Here is a 24,425-nt window from a genome sequence, read left to right as displayed (position 1 = left end):
TTTTTTATACAATTTTAATACACATTTTCCACACACTTTTAATACACATTTTTTTACAACATACATTTTACATTCTTTCGTACACACTAATATACCTTTTATTCAAGTTAAATTCACATTATTGACGCTAGGTACTTATTAGGCTATCCATTTACAATCTTTTATTCTTTAAAGACATTGTATCTTTTCACTCATTTTTATACATTATTTCTTATATTTATTTTTTTACCAATAATTTTTTTTTTGACAATTCGTTTGTTCCCTATTCTTTTTGTGGGATATTCATTAAACAAACACTCTTTTACGAAACGGTAGAAATAAGTCAAATCGACTTCACTTTTTTCTGAATTCCTTATTATATATGCTTTTACACCAATGAATACTCGGGGATTCCTTTTACATTCTTTATTCAACGATATACCTAGTTATACAATTCTTCATATATTTTATGTTTGATATACACCTTTATAATTGAAATACATTTTCTATATGTTTAATTCACATACATTTTTTATACATAGACACACAAGCCTTTATTATATTTGATATACCTATTTTACATACTCTTATATCTTTTATACATTCTTTATATAGTTGTATACATTCATTATACTAACGGATATACATTCTTTGTACTAACGACATATACTTTTATACTTACGAGGTACACTCTCTTTATACTCTTTTATATATTCTTTTTTACTATACATTCTTTATGTACTTGATACTTAATATAAATATATTTTTATACACTGTATATCATCACCTAGTGTAGCTTTTCATGAGGTCACAATATTTTGAAAACAGGTAATAATAATGATAAACAGATAGATAATCCCCCTCTAGTGTTCAGTTAAACTAAGTTTAAGGACTGTCTTCGGACAGGCTCTGAGGGATGCTTAATACCTTCCCCTCGGGGTAAATAAAACCCTTATCTAGAATCTCATAAGTTTCGTGGACTAAAATGGAGCAGACACACAAATATATATAGGTTTCCTGATTTTTCCTAAAAATAAGGTGGCGACTCTAACCCTTTTAAACCGATTAGAAGAAGCTAGTGAAAGTTGCAAACTATCTTGGACCCGTTCAAAATAGGGCGTAACAGAATGGCGACTCTGCTGGGGATTACCTAGGTTTTGACCTTAACAGACTTAGTTTAAGTGAGCACTTGAGGGATATGTGATTATTTATTTATTTTTATTATTATTACTTGTTATGTATATATCGTGAACTGCTACAATATTATCTTTGAAAGGACACGAGCCAAAACCAAACTTGTGTTCCTTATTTGATTGAAGACACTACATGTTACTGTTTTCTTTATACTGTCATCGCACTTTCAATTGAGTCTTTGGCCGTACACATACACACATTGTGCACGCGAGTTGTGCTTTTGCGCTCCTCCGAACCTTCTTCAAACTCCTTAGTTTCAAAGATTGGTGGGCTAGTCTTACTACTTGCCATCTCGCAGTTTTCCGAATATTCTTTATCAGCTTAGGTGAATCTACTCTTAGAATTCTTAGGCCGTTGTATGTATAATTTTGATCACTGCTCTAGCCGGATTAATTTCATTCTTTATTTGCTACATGCTTTTTGCATCTTACATATTCTTTATTTGTTTCACATATTGTATTTATTAGACATTATTTAGTTATACATATATTAGACATTCTTTAGTTGTACATATATACTAGACATACATATATACTAGACATTATCTTCTTCCGCCTCGTCTGCTTTATCGGATAATTTTGGTTGACTTGTGTTGAGCTTGGAACCTTTCCAAACCCTCACAGCCACATTATTTTTTATACCCATTTCCGGTCTTCGCTACCATCATTTGGACTTTACCATCTTTTTCAAGAAATGTCAATACAGCCTTGTACATTCTTTCCCTCTCTGGAACACACTTTTTCCATATTCGAACTCTTGTTCATAGCCTCACTTCTGTTCAATACAACCACCAATTCATACAAATCATACAAATCACATACAACACCGTATCTGCCCGAACTACGTACGACTCGATTCTTGTCTCCGACAAGATACGTAGGCAACCTTCAATAAGGGTTCTCTCCCCACCGTTTCCAAATAATTCACCGAATAAAAAACTAGGACAATTATTTTGGAGAGGTAGCTCAAAAGACGCTCTCCAAAAGACTTAAGAGCATCAATCAACCCCTTGAAATCTAAAACCCAACAACGGCAATATCGGCCTTACCCCAACCATCACCTAGTTTTGGTCCCAAATTCAGGGATATAAGCTTTTCTTCTTCCAAGCATCGGCAAGTTTCATGAAACTTTTGCGTGTTGGCCTTTTATTTTTCAACACCAAGGTCCGACACAAGTAAATCCTTCCCCTTCAATTATACAATAATCGTCTTGACCGACAAGGGTAATGTTAAAGCTCCCGCAAACAACAAGTACCCAATCATTACAATTTTATTGATGGCAGCGCAGTATTTTAAAAACTCGTAAAGGTCGAATCCCCCTCTTACCACCTTGCCGATATGCGGATTGTTTTTAAAGCTCGCCGACATTGATATTCCCTCATAGCCAACCATGCCAATAAATGCAGAGTAGTTTCAAAAGCTCTGCCAACGTCCAACCTTTTCCTCCATCACAATCTTGTCAACGTCCATCTACAGTTGACCTCCTTCTTCTCGGCTACCTGTTAGAGTATTTTCAATGCTCTGGCTACGATCGGCTCATTTTTTTTCTGACTGCCTACCATAATACTGTCCAAGCTCTGAGCCTATGATTGGTCCCTTCCTGGATAATTTTCAAAGGCCCGTGCCTACGATGGACACACCCTTCGTCGTCCGTCGAGTACTTGCGAACTCCGCCTTCAATCGACACCTCTTCTTATATCTTATCCGCAGAACTACACACCCGATTCTCTTCTTTGATGAGATACGTAGCGACCCTTTTTGGGTTCGGTATTCATTATTCCAAAAAAAAAAAAAAAAAAAAAAAAAACTTTATTTTGAAAAAATCACAAAAAAAAAAATTTATTTCTTTCTTTCTATCCTGCACCGAACGAACTACGCGCTTTTTGATTCTCATCAAAGATGAGATACGTAGGTAACCCTTCGTTCTTAGAGGCACCCTTATTCAAAAAATACAAAAAATATATATATATTTTTTAGATTCATATCTTTGACTTGGTTGGTACCAACACGGTTAGGATTGTGCATAGGAAAGAAACAAGTAACAATCAATATGATGGAGAGGACTGACTTCGTGGTAAACTATAGATTCTTTTGGTACCTCTCATTCACGCTTAAGTGATACTTGAAAAATTCTCTTGCATGCATTTAAGACAAGAACAAAACCAACCTCATTGTTTAATGTGCATTGTGTGGTGAGCTTTAGACATCATTCAATTGCATTGCATTGTGATCTAGAACTTGGCCTGAATGTTTGTTGAGGCGAAATTATGAGTAACACTCGGTATAGGAAAGGATTGTAGGCCTTTTTTGACCCGTTTGAGCCTTTCTGACCTACCAAATAATATTATCCCTAGCATTCTCCCTTTGTGCCTAAAGCCTTTCTTTGACAACCATATCATAAGCCTATACCATTTCTGAGTGCTTACACGCACTATCTCTCTCTTGTGAACCTTCCCGAGCGCACTAAACGTACAGCCATGGATAAAGATCAAGTCAAGTTGCAAAAGCAAAAAAGATACAAATGTCCCGAAAAAAAAAAGACGAGAATGACCTCCAAAGCAAGAAGAGCCCACAAAAAAAAAATCGGTCATTCGGGATCTCGGACATACAATCCGTTATTCCTTTTTATTTTTCACATTCCGCATACAACCCGGAATTAGCATCGACCGGGCATTTCAACCCAGGTCAATTCTCTTAATGTTACACCTCGGAAATTTCCCCGTGCATGTGCGAAGAGTAAACTAATGAGGGACATGAGTGTATGATGTTTGCTAAGTCGGGAATGGTAAATTATGGGATTTTGGAAATAAGAAAGTTGCGGAAAATTTTTTCAACCCAGTGGTCGTATATGGCACTATACGGCCCGTAAAGTGGTTTACGGACCGTGTAGTGCAATCGTCTTTCAATCGTCCAAAAATTTCAGGTTCTGCCCAGCGTTGATATGATTAAATACGACCCAGCTTACGGATAGTAAAACAGGTTTACGGACCATGAACTGTGCCGTAAACTGCCATATTCCTCAGCCAAAACTTTCTGTTTTTGAAAAGCTTAAACACGACCGCGAAGGACGGTCCGTAAAATGAAATACGGACCGTAAACCTCAATGGACGACCACTGTTCATCCCGACGAGAATTCATTAAAGATCAGATTTTGGCTTTTTAAAAGGGACTCAACCTCATTTTTATTTCATTTGTCATTCATACAACATTCAAGAACCCTCTAGAAGCTCTCCAAATATTCATCCACCAATTCAAGAGAATCAAAAGGGAGACTAAGATCAACACCACTAAAGTCATGAAAGCAAGTGTAAGAGCACATCAAAGGGTCATTTAAGTCAAGAAATTCCTAAGGAGGAGGAACTAGGGTTTGGACCAAGTGAAGTATTTCAACTTAAGGCTCGTTCAACCATCATCCAAGGTACGTTCCATGCTAAATTCATATTGTTTGAGGTATTAAAAGGTTCACATACTTGAAATGTAGAAGAATATAGAAATGGGTCATTATTGGGGGAATAGTGACATAAGTGTGTGGTAGTGGAATTGAATCATGAAAGTTGGAGAGTTGTCATTACAAACACGTTATGAATTATGTCTATATCATGAAATAGGTATTAAATGTGTGGAAACCCAAAGATGAGTTATAAGGATAAATTGGGGGAAACTGGTGGATGTTGCTAAATGTATAGATATGAAGATTGTTGGTTTCTATATGGCGATTATTGTTGTGAACGTTTGGGAGCTGAAACAGAATATGGAGAACGTAGTAGAAACAAGGGAAGTGCTGCCCAATTGTTCTAGAAATAGTAGTCCGTTCTTGAGATTGCTTAGCTAACGGCGACGTGAATTCTTTTGAAGGTGTACGCAAGCGCATTAAAGGAAGAGCGAGCAAGCAATAAGGATAGTAAACGTCAAAGGTATGTAAGGCCATCCCTTTCTTTCAAGGCAATGATCCTTAGGCTATAGCTTCGTAAATGTTTCTATGTCTCTCTCGTTTTCATAAGTTAAATGCTTACGTCTCCAAGGCATAAATTCTATTCTAATAATTCATAGTTGTTTTCCCAAATTGCCATGTTCTTCAAACCAAAGATGTACGATTTTGTGAGCCTTCATGATAACAGAAATGAGCACGTTTTATGATAGAAATGGCAAAGCCAAAGTTGAGGATATATTCTATAATGATGAAGGTTATGATGATTTTTATGGCCAAAAGTCACAAGTTATGAGCTTAATGTTTTTACGAGAATGATTTCTTTTTGCTCAAAGGCTCCGAGTTCATGATTTCAATGACGACATAAGAATGTCAAGCTATCTATCGACCCTTTTTATTTCATTCATGGGATACCGACAAGGTTTTCTCAAAAATCCCAAAGACATACGGATTGACTTCTTACGCATCATAGCCCTGTTTTACCTTGCCCTTAAAAGAGTTATCGTTCATATTTGTAAGCGTTCATCGATAGTCCCACCCTTATTATGATTGTTCCTTCAAGGTGAGGCGTGATGACCATGATGGATCCATAACATAGTCGGGGCTACGACCTTACGTCCCTCCAGGAAGAAGCCCCATAGCTTTTCCTTGAGCTCTTTGTGCGTATGTATATTATGTATGTATATGAGATGAAAAATGTTTTCAAGGGAAATGGGAAAGGTGAGGCGCTATAGACGCATAGCTACCGATCGACTAGCATATCATGTTATGCTTTCATATCCCGGACGCGGGATACCAGGGACGCGGAGCTAGATGGGTGATGGACGGGCCGTACGTTCCGCGCATATTTTTATATATATATATATATATATATATATATATATATATATATATATATATATATATATATATATATAGATGATGGATCGGGCCGTACGTTCCCTTCGTATAGTTTTATGTATATGATGACTATGTATATGATAACGAGATGGATCGGCTACACGTTCCGTAGCAACATATGATATGATGTTTATGAGTATGCATCAATCCGCCTCGAGGCAAGCGCATCTTGTTGATTATTGCGTTATGTTATTCTCTTATCACCTCCTATTTTATCGACGTATGCCTTACATACTCGGTACATTATTAATCTTGACGTCCTTTTCTTTGGGACGCCGTGTTCATGCCAACGGGTAGACGGGGAGGCGGTCCGGCTCGGTAGAAGCCACCAACCTCGTCCGAGGAGCACTCCATCTTCCGGAGGTGCTATTTAGTTGTTCCATTTTGTGTATATTGTATATGTCATCCAGTAGGGGCTCGTAGGTACTAGAAGTGGGTTGTGGTTCCATGATGTAGACAGTGTGTATGTTTATAAGTATTACGAAATAGGTTTTTTTTTTTGTATTACAGTATAATGTTTCTAATGACAAGTAGATTCACTATTTAAGGTATTTAGATAAAGACGAATGTTTGTTAATTGAGTTAAGAAAGTGTTAGTGCGAGCGGTGCTCGGTGGTTAGCCCCGGGTGCCCGTCGCGGCCCCTAGGCAGGTCGTGACACTTAATCCCCACAGAGTCTCGGGCATACAACCCCGAACTCCCAAACAAAAGAAAAAAAGGGCTCCACTTGCAAAGAAGTCGCACAAGTACAAAGAAGGGACAACAAAACGAAGCCGGTCGGTGTCGAAAGCACACAAATGCCAAGCACGGACATGGTGAACGCTCGTGAAGGATTAGTCACTCCTTACACAAATGATATCTACCATTTTCCCTGACCTCACATTACAAACCCGTCACAAGCCCTACGTGATCCTATGCTAAGGGTTCTCACATTAGTAGATACTTACGTGACGGTCGAGCTATGGTATCACGATTGTATCGTATTGAACATCTTTTACTGAGTATGAGTGTATTTCTCTAGACGTCCCAAAGTTCCAAAATACTGAATATGTGTGAAAAAGGAGACTTTCTTTCTGGTGAGGGCACTTGAAACATGAGGATAGATATAGTTCAAAACCTTTGCTTGAAGCAAGACGAACAAATCTTGTCGATATTTAGGTATGTCTGAGATACCACTTGAAGCTATAGGAATTATCCCCAAATCAATCTCGGTTAACTGGGAAGAAATTGATCGAATTCTTATGCACAAAACTAATTATTGGTACCAACTGAAGTCAAGACATGATTCTCTTCACTTCTTCATTTTCCAATATTCTTTACAACAAAAACAACAAAAAATGCATCAAAAAAAAAAATTATAGGCGCCCACCTTCTAATGCGGGTATTTCATTACAAGTACATTATTTTTTTACAGGCGCCCACCTTCTAATGCGGGTATTTTTAATTCCAGTCAGGCGCCCACTTTCCAATGCGGGTATTTCATTTCAAGTACATTTTTTACGGCGCCCACCTTCTAATGCGGTATTTTAATTTCGGTTCGAGCGCCCACCTTCTAATGCGGTATTTTAATTTCGATCGAGCACCCGCCTTATAATGCGAGTATTTTAATTTTGACCCACCTTCTAATACGGTATTTTAATTTCGGTCGTGCACCCACCTTTCTAATGCGTATTTTAATTTCGGTTCAGCACCACCTTCTAATGCGGTATTTTTAATTTCGATCGAGCACCCGCCTTCTAATGCGGGTATTTTAATTTCGGTCGGCGCGCCCCTCATAATGCGGGTATTTTAATTTCGATTGTGCACCCACCTTCTAATGCGGGTATTTTAATTTCAGTCAGGCACCCACCTTCTAATGCGGGTATTTTTATTTTTAGTTAGGCGCCCACCTTCTAATGCGAGTATTTTAATTTCAGTCAGGCGCCCACCTTCTAATGCGGGTATTTTAATTTCAGTTCAAGGCACTCACCTTCTAATGCGGGTATTTTTATTTTTAGTTGGCGCCCACCTTTCTAACGGGTATTTTAATTTCGGTTAAGTGCCCTACCCTCCTAATGCGGGTATTTAATTTCGGTCGGCACCCATATCTTGGTGTTTAATTTAATGTGCGCACCCACCTCATAACGCGGTATTTTAAATTTCGATTCGAGCACCACCCCTAATGCGGTATTTTAAATTTCGGTTCGGCACCCACCTACTAACGGGTATTTTAATTTCGGTCCCTTCCACGCCGGGTAATTTAATTTCGGTCGGCGCCACTTACAATGCGGGCATTTTAATTTCGATCAGCACCCACTTTCTAACGGGTATTTTACTTTCGGGACACCCACCTTCAAATACGGGTATCTTAGTTTTATTTTTTACGGTAGCCACCTTCAAATACGGTATTCCATTTCAAAGCTCTAGCATACAAAGACGAGTATTCATCGGGATCTCGGCACACAACACGAGATTTCATTTCGTTTCTTTCTTGCAGATACACAAATCGGAGTATGCAATCGGAAGGTCCTCACACAATCCAGGACCTACTGCATTTCAAAGCTTAACACACAACTTGATGTTTTCATCAGTCCCGACACACAACTTTGTAGTCCATTTCAATCCATGGTTCTAAGTTCGGTCGCCCCTCTAGCATGAATCATTTTCCTCCCTCACAAGTTTTTCCGAACTACAATCGGTCTGACTCCCATCTCAAGGATATGTAGGTAGCTCGAATTCGAGCACGACCGTTTTCGTCCCACACTTGCTAGGACCACCAATAACTTGGGGGCAAAATTTTGATCGGACGATCAAAATTTGCCATAACATCCATTAGTTATCATTTTTCGAACTACATTGACCTGATTCTCGTGATTGACGAGATATGTAGGAAGCTCTATGTAGAGTTCGGTCACAGCGGGATGAGAATCATTCTTTTTCAAGAAGTATACAATCTTGCACCTTCCCGGCGTCTTGTAGCTCGACAATCGGGCAATTTTGGGCAGCGATGACGTAGGTACATAAATGTTTTTCGGCCCTGAACAATCCTTCCCTTTTTATCATTTTTCTTTTTATCACAACCCCGCCGACAAAAGGAGAGTATTTTCAAAGCTCTGCTAACGTCTGGCTACTTTCTCTGTATATATCATTTTAGCAATTCCTTGCCGAGCCAAAATTGGCTACACGTCAACGTCTTCGTCCGAAAACTCTTTCATTATCTCCGGTCGAAGAGGGACAAGCTGTTGACACCCAATTTTGGCCCTCTGTATTTAAAAACTAACTTCTTTAGACTTCTTAGTCATTAAATAGCACAAAATACTGTTTTTATACATTTTTAACTTTAATATAGTTTATTGATGATTGTCCTTATTTTTAAATAATAGGAATTTTTATCAATTTATTTTCATTTTAAATAATTATTTTGTTACAGTCGTTTGTATATAAACAACATGCTAATACAGTTTTACTTCAATTAATTAGCAGGTCTCCTTAATTCAAATCACATTTTTTACTCGATTCACGAAATTACCTTAAATATATTTTTATATTTTATTACTTTATTTACTTATTACATGAAAGTCGGAGGAACTGATTTTAAACACAGATAAAATTTAGCACATGGTTTTGAGAAGCCATGGTTTTGTGGTTCCATGGTTTTGGCACATGGGTTTGGCTAAAAGTAGTTCACATTTCTTTTTTATATAAGGAGACTTCCCTCTCATTTTTCTCATCACTTGACACACTACCTCACATACATTTTTCTTCTCTCTACACTCTCAGATTTTCTTTCTATGGGAAGGCCAAGAAGCGCTAGCACTTTCTTCCTCTTTCTATATTTCTTTTTAGTTGTCTTTATATTTCATTCATACATTGCTTCTTTACTTATTCATATATATTGTCTTAACATTTATTTACTTGCATAGTTGCATTGTCTTTATATTTTTTTATCTATATTATTTTTACATTTATTTATATACATTGTGTCTTTAAATTTCTTCATATATTGTTTATATATTTTTGTATTCCCTATACATTTTTCTTTACATTTTACATACATTTTCCTTATACTCTCCACACTTTTCCTTTATATTATCTTACATCTATCTATTCTTTTATATATTTTTTATACACATACGTTATATACATATACATGTACATATTTACATTACTTAACTACTAAGAAAAGAAGGGAGAAATTTTTCATTAAAGGGAATGCACTTATTGTCTCTACAATTTTTATGCATTATCTTTATATTTTGCTATATTGTCTCTACAACTTTATTTATTTTCAATACATGTATACATTGTCAAGTATTTTCTTTACACTTTTGTCAATACCATCACACTACATGCCTATTTTTTTCTATATATTTTGCTATTTACATTTACTCTACATTGGCTATACATCATATTTATATTTACCTATATTTTCTTTTTATTCTTATGTTCTTTTTACATACATCATCCACCTATACAATTGTTACATTACATACACTACAGTAGTCTTAGGGCCAAATCAAGTTTCATCATTCTTTTGTCAAATCATGTTTTCAAAAACTTTATGTCAAATCATTTTTTCAATAACTTTTTGTCAAACTACTTTTTCAAGGACTTGGTCACATTACTTTTTCAAAGAATCTTTATCAAATCACTTTTTAAAGACTTTATGTCACATACCTTACTTTTTGACTTTTCAAATTATTTTAACTAATACTTTTTCTTTCATCTTTGCAATTTATTACAAATACTACACTTTTGGCCGATGAAGAAATTTCCGTCGATTTTCAAGGCCTCTCATATACAAAAGACGGGTTTTTTATGTTAAGTTTAGTTATTTTTTCTTTAATTCATTTGATAGTTGTGCTTATACAGGTATGGGGAAATACATCTCAAAGACGATACTCGAGAAACCGAATCACTCGTTTGTATTTACTTTCAACGTTCTTTAAACTTGTACATAATATAAACTCGACACTATAGTGAAATATTATTTTGAATGTCCGGTGGAGATATTTATTTACTTGTCATCTTGCATGTTTAATTTAAAGCTTGTCGTTCCCTTTAGACAAAAATTAGGCCGTCAATACTTTCATAAATAGATTAAATTGACTTGGTATAAATACTTTGTTAATTAATTCACACTTTTGGCGTTTAGGCAAAGATAATAGTTTGTCCTTTATTTTTTATACAATTTTAATACACATTTTCCACACACTTTTAATACACATTTTTTTACAACATATATTTTACATTCTTTCGTACACACTAATATACCTTTTATTCAAGTTAAGTCCACATTATTGACGCTAGGTACTTATTAGGCTGTCCATTTACAATCTTTTATTCTTTAAAGACATTATATCTTTTCCCTCATTTTTATACATTATTTCTTATATTTATTTTTTTACCAATACTTTTTTTTTTTAACAATTTGTTTGTTCCCTATTCTTTTTGTGGGATATTCATTAAACAAACACTCTTTTGAAACGGTAGAAATAAGTCAAATCGACTTCACTTTTTTCTCGAATTCCTTATTATATAAGCTTTTCACACCAATGAATACTGGGGATTCCTTTTACATTCTTTATTCAACGATATACCTAGTTATACAATTCTTCATGTATTTTATGTTTGATATACATCTTTATAATTGAAATACATTTTCTATATGTTTAATTTACATACATTTTTTATACATGAGACACATGCTTTATTATATTTGATATACCTATTTTACATACTCTTATATTTTTTATACATTCTTTATATAGTTGTATACATTCTTTTATAACGGATATACATTCTTTGTACTAACGAGATATACTTTTATACTTACGATGTACACTCTCTTTATATTCTTTTATATATTCTTTTTTACTATACATTCTTTATGAATACTTGATACTTGATATAAATATATTTTTATACACTGTATATCATCACTCAGTATAGCTTTTCATGAGGTCACAATATTTTGAAAATAGGTAATAATAATGATAAATGTATAGATAATCCCCCTCTAGTGTTCGCTAAACTAAGTTTAAGAACCTGCCTGTCTTGGACAGCGCTGCGAGGGATCTTAATACCTTCCCCTCGGGGGTAAATAAAACACTTATCTGAATCTCAAGTTTCGTGGACTAAAATGAAGCAGACACACAAATATATATAGGTTTTCCCGATTTTCCTAAAATAATTCCACACTCTAACCCTTTTAAACCGAGTTAGAAGAATCGTGGAGATTCTATTTATCTTGAGTTGTTCAAATAGAGTGTATAACAGAAACAATCTTTCTTTTTTAATATTTTGTAAAGCTTGGTACATCAACCATAATTGGAACACCAGATCTTATAAGATCGACCCCCTCGTTCTGTCCCTAAACAATATAGTATGAGTATTTGTGATTTTCCTGAAATTGAATTAGAACTTGTTCAAATTTAATGGGTTATACTGTTGGTGATAGATCAACACCATATTCAAATTATTTAAGAATATATTTTTGGAGGTTTATATATGATCTAAAAGTACTGGATGCTTTACTGGGAATTTACATTTTCATAGAACAATAGTTGTGTCTAAGATAATCTCATTGGTCCTTTGATAAGTCCTTGCTATTCGGAAAAGGTTGTACTTCATATCGTCGTTGACAACTAACTTAGAAGATGGAGGGAAGGGATTTCTTTTTCAGATGTAGAAATCTGTTTGCAATTCTCTACTGTAATTGTTTATTTCTTTATTGTAGATTATGCTTTTTAACTTGAATAGGGACCCATGTCTTGTCTTATACTTCAGCACCGTGTTGAAGTGTTGGTAACTTGGTGAGATGGACGCAATAGAGCTTTCCGTGATCATGTCTGCACGTGTAGGCTACACGATGTAGCTTCCTATTGGACACGATTAGATAGGAGTGAAGTATATCTAGTTTTTTTTTTTTTTTTTTTTTTTTGGAGTATATCTAGTTTCTTCATGTTTCGTACAAAATTAACCTCATCTCTAGAATCATTTGAATGTCAATTGTCAGCTGTGATCTTTTGGTAATTTAATTCTCTTTCATTAATATAAAATAAAGTGCATTTGATGTATATGAACTTTTAGGTGACAATACCGACAATTCCAGGCTTAAAAGTTTTGCAAGATGAACGTTAGGAACTTCGGGACAGAAGAGGTGAATTTAAAGTCTCTTCTCATATAAAAGCAAGGTAAAATTTCTCAAATGACTATCTTATGTAAACTTTCCTACCATTCAGAAATTATTCTTTTTAATATTACCATTTGTAGCTAAAAATCGAAATTTGTCAGGTATGTTTTAAAGTATGTATTTGTTTAAAGAATACATGAAAGATGCGGTAAAAAAAAAAGAACAAGCTCCTTTAATTTAAAATTTATATGACGGTGGTGGTATTAAATGAGAAATTAAGATATTTTTTACCTTCTTTTCGCAAAAATCGTTTAATATTCCCTTCCTTACACGTTTCTCTTCTTCACGCATTCTTCCACATTCAAACGTAAAAATTCAAATTTCAAATTAAATCTTCAACACCTCCGAAAATACATTAATGAAAACAAACACGATCAATCATCGGTATTTTGTGCAAAACACCGTTTTGATTTCACAAATTTCGTCTATTCAAGTTGTATTTATGTGATTTCAAAACAACACGATCAATCAACAACCAATGTATTTGAAGTTTTTCAATATTGATTTTGTTTTTTATTTACCCATGTATTTGATAGCATAACTAATGTATTTGACGTTTCCAATCAAACTCCATATATTTTATAATAAATATCATGTATTTGTGTGAGCAACAATTTGCATGTCACGACCCAACCCCGTAGGCCGTGACTAGTGCCCGATCTGGGCACCCAAACACGCCTATCAAACGCTATCTCAAATTATATCAAACACATCCAAGTATATAACGAGGAAATCGACACAAGGCCGTGTTCCAAATTTATATAATTTCCGGAAAAATTTCGGAGTTTCCTTTATTTTACGACTATCCAAAATAACCCCCGTACGTAAAATACCAACAAAAGGCCACACACGTGGCCAACAACACAACATATATACATATACGGACCGGCCGCCGCGGCGAACGGATCGCCCAAACACAACATATACACACGCATCCGTACGTAATGGCCCTAACCACAAACATGTCCACACTTCTAAACGACGTACGAGAATCATATGACGGGACAGTATTCCCCCGTGCACTTTGAACAAATATATACAATGCAACGAACGAATATATACCAAAAGTAGGCTCGGAATAAGGGAGCACTCCAAATAAGCGAGAAGAGGGTGTCCTAAAGCGGTGGATCACCAAACTGTGCGTCTGTACCTGCGGGCATGAAACGCAGCCCCCGAAGAAAGGGGGTCAGTACGAAATATGTACTGAGTATGCAAAGCAGAGAATGTAGTGTACAAATCTGAGTCACAATCGAAATAGAGGTACAGAAAGTAAATGCATTTTCAAAATATTAAAATGTTGCTTCAAAATATAAATCATGCATATGGCACAGGAACTATGGTCGCCCGCCTGTCGATGGCGCCATAACACAGCATAATACCAGAAAGTTTCAAATCTCCGAATCCCCGTCACACATCACAACACAAAGATAACGCCAAACACAAAGATAACGCCAAACATAAGTGGAACCCGCCCTCGAGCGAGGAGCTCGGTGAACCATAAGCACAAGATAACACCTAATGTATCATAATGCGCACGACAACGAATCCGGCCCGGAACCGGCGAACGATATCATAATAGGCACGAGCGGAGTAGTGAGTAATCATATGCATAAAATCATTGTCATAATCCAAAAGACAAGTAAAATAATCATATTTGAAATCAGAATAATAATTACAACATTCTTTTCCAAAAGTTGTCAAAATTTCATAAGAAACGTCGCGGGACCCACAGACGGGTGTAGACCCGAACTGGGCCCGCCTATGAAAAACATACTCATTCTATATCATACAAACTCCTACGAAAATTTCAAAGCAATCCGAGCTTTTCTGAGAAAGTTATGGGCGTTTGAAATTCCAGAATCATTAAAGAATAAGTTCTTTCCAAAAAAAAAAATAAGCTTTCACATAACCTTTGCAACTTATGAATTCCAAGGATATAAGGATCAATGTTATGGCATATTAACACAAGAATACCAAGGAAACAAATGCGAACCATAAACGTGCTCGGATTGCGAGAATAGAGTTTCCTAGAGGCTCGTATCATAGCCTATTTTAACTAAGGCATGCCAAAAAGAAAGGTTGCTTTACATACCTCAAACGCTCTCCAATAAGACCCAAACTCAAGATAGATCCAATCTACGATTCGGGCTGCCCAAGGTCTACAAACAAGTCATGAAATGCCAAACATTAGCTAAAGACTTTTTGGGCACTAAATTCCAAGTTTGCCCTTAATTTTACAGAAATTTGGGCAGCATTTCCCCTGTAAATAGGCTACCCCGAGAATTTAACTCGGCCAAGTCAATCAACAACAACAACAATAACCAACCTAGCAACATCAACAACCAATCCGGAAAGCAATACAACAATAATGGCTCTATTTTCCATCATTCAACAACTTTCACAATTTCAATTCAACGGCTTAACTTCAAGCTAACATCGTCGCTTATACATTTGAATACTAACCCGAACCCATACCAACAATATTTAAGGACATTCTAAGCAATTCATACAACATTTCCAATAATCCAAATTTTTCTCCAAGCTACCCGAATTCAGCCCCTAACCGAGAACCTCACTTTAACCCATTCCTTATTTTCAAATCATGATTTGCATCCACAATTCACATTCTAACAATGCTATTCTCATCAATATACAAAATACATTAAATGTACAATAATCTCCAAATCAGTCTACAACAACTACAACATCAATTGGAGCCATTAGACATTCATTTCCAACATAGAATTCACAATGACGACGACTAAAACATTAAGCGATATTCATTCTTTCATTGTCATATAATACGACCCATTTTCGGCTAGCACACCAACATACACATATGGATGATTCTCAATTGTTCTTCACCTTACAATGATCATAATAAACTAACTAAGCATTAATTCATAGTTTCAACATCACACAACACACACACACACCACACGGCTCAAGCACCATACACCCAACTCATCTCCAACATTCCATATTTCATGATTTTCCTCCATTATAAGATACTACAACATGAATATAACCTTCATAACACAAAAACAAGATCAAATCTTACCTTTTAGCTTCAACTTCACAATAGCCAGTGGTTTCCAAAGATGAAAAATAATGGGTTGATCGCTCCAACGACACCTCCACGCTACTTAGGGACCTCAATATAGTGGGTTTACACTAAGGAATTAATTTTTGGGTGGCTTGAAATGGGGGTTGAATTTCCCTTGGGCTGGCCGAGAGCCTCCTTTTGTGGAGAGCTTCACTTCTCTTTTTTTTTTTTTAAGTGTTGGATGAAATGAGAATAAAGACTAGGTGGTCATCTTTTATCACTTAAATGAAGTGTACAATTCCCTTGGCCCACATTAATGTGTTGTTCCAATTAATTTGAACAAAATACATAAATATATAGAAAACTTACCATGTATTTGTGTCACCCGTGTATTTGAAACTAGATGAACTGATGGAATTAATTTGAACAAAATACACAAATATATAGAAAAACTTACAAAAATACACCACCAACCACAACAATTGGTAGTTATATCATAGAACATACACAAATACATATATTTTTCGTCTTCTCAAAACCCTAAAAACTCTCTCTCTCTAGTTCTCTCGTGTGCACCGCCATAACAACCACTACCATGGCTTTGAAGCAAAAACAATCACTTCCACCAAGTTGATTTTGTGGAAGAATAATAACACAAATAGCGAAAATTTCACGAAACAAAGGAGATGGGATAGAACGTGAAAGTCTTTAAGGCTTTTTTTTCCTTTTTTTTTTTGAAAAAAAAAAAAAAAAAAAAGAATATAACGAATCTTCTTTGATTAATTGAGAATGGAAGTGAAATTTTTGCGAAGGGTGAAGAGAAGAAGACGATCATAAAAGGTAAGAAGTTATGAAAAAGAGAGAGAGAATGGTAATGTATATTAAGTGATAAATATTGTTACCATTAAAAGGGATATGGGATTGGGGTGCTAATTTTTAGGTGTATTTGTCAAATGGTAATTCAAAAATTACCGTGTAGCTATAATAGTTAAATTAGAAAAGATTTAGTTATTATTAGTAATTAAAATAAAAGGTAGTTATTATCAATAATTATGTATTGGATGAATATAACCCGTAAAAATTCCTAAAGCAATGTGCAATATCGAGATGACAGGTGCTTTTTTCTGCTTCACTTCTCAAGCCTGTGGCCCATTTTTAGTATACTTGCTTCAAACAAAAGAACATTAATTTAAATGTGGGATTCACCGAGTGTCCTTATATAAATAATTGACATAGTCTTTTGATAAGTAATAAAGAATTTTATTATTTGTTGCAACCAAGGGGTGCTTAGAATGTGCACTTACAACAAAAAAAAAAAAAAAAAAAAAATCAGTTTATTTGCTGCACATGAAATGAACTTGGAAAATCTCCTCAAGTCATCTGTTCCCTATCCACCTATCTCTCAGTTTAATGTGAATGTGCTCCGAGAATTGCCCCTTAAGTTTCTAATCCACACTTTTCCAACCCATATTTTTCTGTGATCAGTTGCTTCCACATGTCTTCTTACTACTATTTCGCCTTCCCTCTTCTCTGTTGTCACAATATCTCCATTTGTTTCCAAAACTCATCTACCATTGAATTCATCACAAATCCCCAATTTACGTGGTCGTACACCTTCTATATGTCCAGCTTTATCAATAGCCAAGTGCTCTCTCTCTTTTTTTTTTTTTTTTTTTTTTTTTTTTTTTTTGGGAATCCAAGCGTCATTTGCTATTAACGGCTTAATGCAGCTTCCATTATTTGTCTATCTTTAGTGAATGCCAACTAGTTTCTGTCCACTTTGCGGATAAATTGCTTGAAATCTCTTTCCATCAATTTGGCTAATTTTATATATACTAGTAATCAAACTAATGGATTTGAAATCTTTTAATTCTTAGCTCCATTTTTTCTTAGGAGTTAAGGTTAAATCTGACTTCTGAACTATGTGTGGTTGAAAAGAGTCTTTATTTTCTGCTTCTTTGTCCAACAGCATTAACTTGTACAGTGCCTCTGATTTTCTCTCTCAATGTTGTATATTCCAGCCTATCAATTTTCATTTTGCTGGCCATATGAAATCTGGTTTCCTGTCACCTCAAATTTGTTCCACGATTTTTCTACCGTGTTCACAAAGCCATGTTAATATGTACTGAGAACTAATACATGTGTTATTAAACCTCTGTTTTCATATTGTTTTCTTCTTTTCGTATTATTTTTTATTGAATGATGTTAGCTAGTATCTGAAAGAGTCATCTTAGCTGTTTGAGAAATTTTACATTTTTTTACATCCTCTAAATGTGATGTTGGTACAAAATGTATTCTCTTTGTTTGACGTTCCATTTGCATGTAGCATTTTTCTCTCTTATTTTCTGGGACATAAACATGGTCTTAAGGCACTTTTCAATTTACTGAATCATGGGGTTCCAAAAAGGCAGAAGTACTGAAGGTAGATCTATGGGCATTAACGAGTGCGAACTTGAGGGCAAAAGGATTTAAGAAAATGAAAAATTTAGGGTGCTTAAAATCGACGAGTTACATATTAGTGGAGATCTTTAGCTGTTGTCTAAAGTATGTACCATCATGTTTTTCAGCTGAGAAACTTGTATTTCTAATTATCCAAGGGAGTAATATCCAAGAATTTGGTCTTAATTTGCAGGTTTGTTACTCAGTGTTACAATTTCTTGTGTACTGTTATTGCAACTGACGGAAAGAAAATCTTACTTGGAAACTATATTTGGTTTACTTGTAGTGTTGCAAAAGTTTGAAGAAGTTGGATCTCTCTGATTACATTGGAGAGATGCGAAATCTACAATATCTTTTTGTACTTGATACGTCTACAAAACAATGGCCTGGATCTATTGAAATGCTAAGAGATCTTGAAGTTTTGGAGGTGGAAGGTCATTATTTCCATAGTAATAATCTTGCATCTTGGTCTAATGTATTGCAGGAGTTAAATATTTATCTCCACTGCTATGGGATTCCAGATTTGCGCAACAATCAAGTAACAACTTCATCTCTCTGCTTCACTATGGAGACACATAAAGAGAATCAAATTTTTAGAAATGATTGTCTCATGTGTTTGCAAGCTTGTCAATGTTCGCTTTTCTAGTGGTGGCCAAGGCTTCTGCTGCTGTACTATTGCCGATAAAGAGACAATGATGTAATACCTGCTGCACAACTGTCATGTGTACTCTACAGATATTGCTTACAAGAATCTTTTGATGGCCAGATGAATTCGCTATGTGTCCGTAACTCAACGCTAGAGATTGTGATCCTCTGTCTTCATTTTTAAGTATCAATTCTGCAGATGACTTGTCATGTTATTTATCTTATGAACTGCTGCGTCCTTTCTGATACAAAGTTCGTATCTGAAGCTTTTACTATTTATTCTCTTTTGTATCTTTAATGGTGAAATAATTGATTTGTTGTTGAATTCAAGATTTTCCTATTGTTTAATGGCAGTAGCTAGTATGAGTTATGACTGAGGTGAGAATGGGGCTACAAGTTTAAAGTTTAAACTTGTTCTTTGGTTACTGTTCATTTGGCTAAGTATAGGCCACTGCAACTCTCATTTTTACTAATAAAGTAATAATTCTTCATTCTTGTTTTTGGTGTTGTTGTTACTAGTATTTCTTTTGTGCAACTTCTTGATCAACCACGAAAATGAATAAGCATATATGTAATTTGATTGTTGGCAATGCCTTCTTTACTATTTCTTTTACTTTTTTTCATTCTTTTGTTGGAGACTCATTTAGTGATCAGTTGTATATATCCATCTTTTTCCTGCCATCAAATTGAATCTTATTTCAGTACTACGTTGAATACCAAGTGAGATATATAATATTGCCCGGAGGACCCCAATTTTAAGAATATTCAATGTTTATAAATGTTTTTAAGTTTAGCCGCTTCAAAAATAACTTATAGCACACCTCAAAAACTTTAGATATACGGGTTTGAAGTTGGACTTGCCAAAATTATTTGGTCAAATGAGTCAAAACAGCATAAATGCCTAGTGAAAGCGCAACTCAAACTCAAATATACAAAATAAATTGAGATTAAAAATTATGTAGATTGGAAGAATGTAAGTTAATAACTTAGAGCCCATTTGGATTAGCAAAAAGTGGCTTTTAAGACAAATACTTAAAGATTTTTTAATCATTGAAAGTTTATTTTATAAATAAGCGAAGCATGTGTTTGAATAAAAGTGCTTAAAGGGTTTTTTAAGAAGGGTAGTGTTGTAATTAGCGAGAAAATATAAGGGATAAAAGGGTGAAATGTTACACCTCGAATTTTCGTATGCGTTGTAGACTAACGCGAGCAAGAAGTATATAATGTCCCTACAAGTAAGAAAGGGTACTTAGTGATTCTAATTAAGATTCCAAAGGCATTTGAGGCAAGAGAAGAAAGTTCGTTGAGGAAGGTAAAGTATAAGTCGTGTTTTGGAAGGGTTTTTGCGTGGTGAAAGTGGAAGAAGGTTAGAAACCGCGGGGTGGTGCCGGCTCCAAAGAGACAGAAGGTTCATTTTCGAGCTAATGAAAATTATAAAACATATCCGATTGGCTATTATTTTTAATTTAGGGTTATTTTGAGTTTATGACTAAAATGAGTTGTTAATTATACAATGTATGTTCATCATAATTGCAGTGTTACCTGGATGAATAGGCAGATAACATGTTCAGATTGTCATCGCAATTACATCCATTTTGTGGCCAAAGATATTTATATTTTCTAGATCTTATTCCAATGTAAGAAATTTGATTAAATTATACTTTTTGTTAAATTAACCGTGATGGCTTGTGACTACATACGCATAGCTTCTTTTAATATACGTTTTAACAATTAAGTTAGTGACTATTTATGTATTTTCTTAGTGATATTTAATTTTATTTTAGCTATGTAATTTTCTTAATCTATAAATAATTGATTGCTGCTACTTTTTATCTAGGTAATTTGATAATATATGTGTGATTGAAGAAAAAAATAACTAACTGACCAGGGATGTATGTGTGGTGCATGTGTGGTGCACGGGATGTACGTGCAACACACACAGAAGTTGATTTTATTAAATATACTTGAGGTTTCTTAATTTGTTTTAGGCTACCAATTGCATTAAATATTTTTCACTTCATTTGAAAATCAGTGTTTTATCTTGAAAATCCAAATCCAACTCCAAGTTGTATTTCAAATTTAGAGAACAACTTATTACATGTTTTCCAACTCACTTTTCACTTTTGAAATCAAACACAACTATATCTCCAACTCCAACTCCATAAATTTCAAATGAAGTGAAAAATATTTTAATTCTATGGCCAGACGCCTATTTAATTTCGATCCCACCTAGATGTTGTCTATATATGACATAGGAGGTTCTTCTGTCTGGGAGTCTATGTTATCGTTTCTTTCATTTTGAACTCATGAGCAGCTGAGTTTTGGGGAGTATGTCCACTGGTCAATCACAAAGTTTCTTATACAGATCATGTACTTTGGTACTAAATTTTAGGCATAATACATAGATAAATATTTTAATTTGGTCTCAACTGGCAACTATAAACATTTTAACTTTGAGAATGCACATCTAGACACTTCAACTTGTCTCCATTGTGTCTCATGGACACTCGACGCTGGCGTGACATATAAATTTTGGAGGTGCCTAGATGATCATTTTGTAAGTTGGAGTATTCAACTGATACAATGAAGACAAGTTGAGGTGTCTAGATGTGCACTCTCAAAGTTGGAGTGTTTATAGTTGCCAGTTGAGACCAAATTAAGGTGCCAATCTAGGTATCATGCCAACATTTTATTAATTACCAAAAAAAAAAAAAAAAAAAAAAAACAAAAAAAGTGGGGTTTGAAGCACTTGTGCCTCTCTTGGCATAATTTTGATTTTGAAGGGCAAAATCAAAGACCAGTCCATTTGAAGGGAAAAACCGTGCAATTACTTGTTTGTTAGTCAGGATTCAGGACTATAAGGATGTTAATTTACATTAGGTGGCCACGTCTGTAGTCTATATTTAAAATTTGTCTATTTTATGCGAAGAAAAAAAAGTTACAAAAGTGATTTGAATATTTGTTTTGAATTTTAAACTTCGGATTAGGTGGTCATTTTATAACTTTAGATCACTGGGCTGTAAAAGTCATAAAAGTGGCTATTTGCTTTCAAACTTCAGACCACTAGTCTAATTTTGGAAAATTAAAGTTGCCAACTGGCCATAAAAAGTGCTTATTTTTGCAAATCAGCAGAGTACATGTTCAAATTGTGCTAGTAGTTGAGGATTTTTCTCAATTTTTTGTTTTGAATATCGGCCTATACGTAGGCATATTCACTTTACCAAAGTTAATTTTTATCTCTCCCTTTATTCTCTTATACCTTGTTTTGATGGTTGTTACCTATGGTATCATATTGTGTTGTTAGTTTCAATACAAATTTGTTTTAATTTTCTTATTTTGTCTTTATTTATTATTTAATAATTCAATTTTATCATTTACCCTACCTTTTACAATTTATCCAAATGTTATATCTATCAAAACAATATAATGCGATACAATACAATATATTATAAAGCAATACGTAATACCCATCCAAACAGTGGTAGATTTTGTTCCTAATGTTCATATTCTTTTTAATTTTTCAACAGGTACCAACAACAACAAGGCCAATGCCAAATTAACAGACTTAATCCACAAGAGCCATCTTTTAGAATGCAAGCTGAAGCTAGCGTTAATGAGGTTTTTGACCCAAATGATCTACAATTTCAAAGGTGCTGGAGTTTCACTATTTCGACATGTTATTCAGTCTAGAGGCCTTCTTTTGCCTTCCTACACTAGTTCTCCACTGCTTGCCTAAGTTGTTCAGGGTGAACAAAAGTGTAAATGTATATAAGTATTTATTATATTAATTATTAGATAAATAACATTAGCAATGGGATATAAAAAAATATTTTTCAACCTATGTCGATACGAACCTAGTCATCCTACTCTCTTTGTTCTATTTTTAATATGACGTACTCTTGATTTTTATTTAGTGAGTGCTATTACTATTTGAAGAGTCAAACAACTCTTTTTAACACAACTTTGTCATTCTATTAAATGTATTTTTAATTAGTTAAGATTTGTAATTTATAACAACAACAACAACATAACAAGTGAAATCCAACAAGAATCATTTATAATATGCTTTTTTATTTAGTTTCTAATTAATAAAATTTATTTTAAGAAAATAAGAAATGATTATGTCTAAATCAAAATTGAAAAAATGAAAGGTTTAAACCCCGCATTCCTTTTTTTTTTTTTTTTGTGAAGGGAGGGAGTATTATTTTTGAAAAGATATAGCACTAGTAAAAGTATAGCTTAAGCCAACGCCTAATCATTCATATATAATTCTAGAATTGATCATAAGTTCATGTTGATTTTTTAAAATCAACATTGTCATGATTTGAAGATCAATATCCGTTTTGAATACAGATGAATCATGTTATAAGCTAAGATTTGGTACAAGTGAACTAGATAAAATAGAACAGTACCATTTTTTTTTTTTCATTCAAGTGATGGTGTGTCTATGTGATTCGATGTAAATAACAGGTCGATGATTTTATGGCATAATGAACTCGGGTTGCCCGAGACATTCCAATCATCTCAACAAACTCAACAGGGAATTAGAAGCAAAAGATTCCAAGATCGCCATCAAAGAATTGAGCAATTTAGACGAGGTGATATAATGGCATTTCCAGCAGGTGCTGCACATTGGGTCTATAATGAAGGAAATCAAGAAGCTGTTATTGTTGTTCTTGAAGATGCCTCTAACAAGGCCAACCAATTACACCAAAACGCAAGGATACGTAAGAAATTATGTCATTGACGATTTTTTGATTGTCTGATCAAACTTGAAATTATGTATCTAGTTATCGTCTTTTTACCTCTGCTCATTTCTCACATTAAATTTGTTCCTTTTGATCTTATGAATAAGAAATGTTCTCTTGGCCCGCTATAGAGAAAATTAAAAATACCTTTTACTTCTTCACATTATCTTTACGTAATAAATTTGATATGAATTTAAGTTATATACACTAAGTACCGAGGTTCTTTATTGCTGGAAACCCGCAACAAGGACGACAACAGCATCAAGAGAGGCGATACCGTGGCCCCATGAGAAGGGAGCAATGTCAATCTGGCAATGTTTTCGATTAGCTGCTTTGATGTGTGTTCTATGAGAGCATTTGGTGTTGACAGTCAT

The 24,425-nt window shown here is 34.6% G+C and overlaps 1 protein-coding gene across 1 annotated transcript in view; it reads left to right on the top strand.

Annotated features, from left to right (window-relative positions):
• The window catches only part of LOC132050395 (putative pentatricopeptide repeat-containing protein At1g12700, mitochondrial), a 36,350-nt gene extending 17,372 nt beyond the window's left edge, over positions 1 to 18,978 (top strand). Inside the window, exons 2-3 of the mRNA XM_059441624.1 lie at positions 13,071 to 13,174; positions 18,832 to 18,978. The gene's annotated coding sequence lies outside the window, so the exon portion shown is untranslated. The remainder of the gene's footprint in view (positions 1 to 13,070; positions 13,175 to 18,831) is intronic.
• The last annotated feature ends 5,447 nt before the right edge of the window (positions 18,979 to 24,425 follow it).

Source organism: Lycium ferocissimum, chromosome 3 (genome assembly GCF_029784015.1).
Source record: "Lycium ferocissimum isolate CSIRO_LF1 chromosome 3, AGI_CSIRO_Lferr_CH_V1, whole genome shotgun sequence".
Classification (NCBI taxonomy): domain Eukaryota; kingdom Viridiplantae; phylum Streptophyta; class Magnoliopsida; order Solanales; family Solanaceae; genus Lycium; species Lycium ferocissimum.
The sequence above is the reverse complement of the archived record's forward strand: the minus strand, read 5'-3'. Positions and strand labels throughout refer to the sequence as shown.